The following is a 1,653-nucleotide window of genomic DNA, read 5'->3' on the forward strand; positions in this document are numbered from 1 at the left end:
GGTCCAACTCTCACATCCATACACGACTACTCGAAAAACCATAGCCTTGACTAGACAGACCTTTGTTGGCAAAGTAATGTCTCTGCTTTTTAATATGCTGTCTAAGTTGGTCATAACTTTTCTTCCAAGGTGCAAGCATCTTTTAATTTCATGGCTGCAGTCACACCATCTGGAATAGGAAACAAAAAAAGCCCAGCTGGGACTGAATTCTGATTGGATACAGTGAAGTGAAGTCACTCAGTTGTGTCCAACTCTTTGCAACCCCATGGATTGTAGCCTACCACGCTCATCATCCATGGGATTTTCCAGGCAAGAGTACTGGAGTGGGTTGGCATTTTCTTCTCCAGAGGATCTTTCCCAAGCCAGGGATCGAACCTGGGTCTCCTACATTGTAGGCAGATGCTTTACCGTCTGAGCCACCAGGGAAGTAGGTGTCAATAATTGCGGCTGCTCCATCGGTGAGCCAATCAGCTGGTCTTCAAGGGATGCACGAAAACAGGAGCTTCAAAATTCAAATCCCTCCCTCCTCCACAACTGACTCCGGCCAGATCTAGGGAGTCTTGTTTCCGTCCACAGACTCAGTTTTCTCAGCTGCAGAGTGGGAGTGAGAGCGGCGCCTCTCAATCAGTTTTGCTTCACTGACTCAGCTGTGGGAAAAGCACCAGCAATGGGTCCAGCTGGAACGGGGGCTCAGGAAGTGAATACCCATCACCTGGGGACTTCTGACCTGGGAGCTGCACCCGCAGAGTGACATGTGTCTGGAGTGAATGTCTGCTCACACTTCTCTCCTGCCACCCTACTCCTAAGAGTAGGGCCTGTGTCCCAGGGCTCAGCTAGAGCCAGGCAGGAGGAGGGCTGGGGAGAGGCCCGGGGAGTTAGCTGCTACGAGCTGTCAAGATTTCTTATTGGACTTTGCCACAAAAGGAAGGCGGTATTGTGCATGAGCAGAAAGGCAGCTCTGTCTTATGAAGACCCTTCTGAATGCTAGTCAGGATGCCCGGGGGGCCACAGAGACCACATGGGAGAGCCACCTGGACCCAGGGGATTCAGGTCAGGGGTGAATGAGGGACTTCCAGTGGCCAGAAACCAGAGAGAGGAGGCAGGGAGGGCATATCTGAGTTGGCAGAAAGCCTGCGATGTGTCGGGAACCACCACACAGCCTTCTTCCAAGGAGGCTGCCATTTCAGTGTCCCTATTTTACAGATGGGCAAACGGAGGCCCAAACACATTGCACCTAGTCTGTGCCTTGAACCTAGGCCTGTGTGATTCCCAAACTGTGCTCTTTATCCTACATGCCCTGCCTCTGGAGAGACATGGAGGAGGAGGATGCATCGACAAGTTGGACCCCAGCAGGGGCATCTTGGGGCCAGAGGAAGGCAGTGTGCCCTCTCCTAGGTCCCTGTGCCCAGGCACCTCTGCGTGGGCTCCTCCTAAGCTGGTTTCCATAAGTTTCCCCTGAACCTCCAAGGAGTATTCCTTTTGGATTCACGGCTCCAGCCAGCCTACACTGAAGGGGAGAGCAAAGCAAAAGTAGATTTATCTTCTGTGAGCCTAAGACTGGGACAGCTGAGTGTCACTGGTCCAGCCAGCTGTGGCAGTGGGAAGCAGGAGCCCCGGAGGATGGGGCCAATGGAGAGACCCCGGCAGAGCAAA

The 1,653-nt window shown here is 53.1% G+C and overlaps 1 non-coding gene across 1 annotated transcript; it reads right to left on the reverse strand.

Moving 5' to 3' along the window:
* Positions 1-354: 354 nt before the first annotated feature.
* On the reverse strand, positions 355-426 carry TRNAC-ACA (transfer RNA cysteine (anticodon ACA)). The gene has a single exon. It is a non-coding gene; the product is annotated as a tRNA-Cys (tRNA).
* Between the last annotated feature and the right edge of the window lie 1,227 nt (positions 427-1,653).

Source organism: Bubalus kerabau, chromosome 11 (assembly GCF_029407905.1).
Source record: "Bubalus kerabau isolate K-KA32 ecotype Philippines breed swamp buffalo chromosome 11, PCC_UOA_SB_1v2, whole genome shotgun sequence".
Lineage (NCBI taxonomy): Eukaryota > Metazoa > Chordata > Mammalia > Artiodactyla > Bovidae > Bubalus > Bubalus kerabau.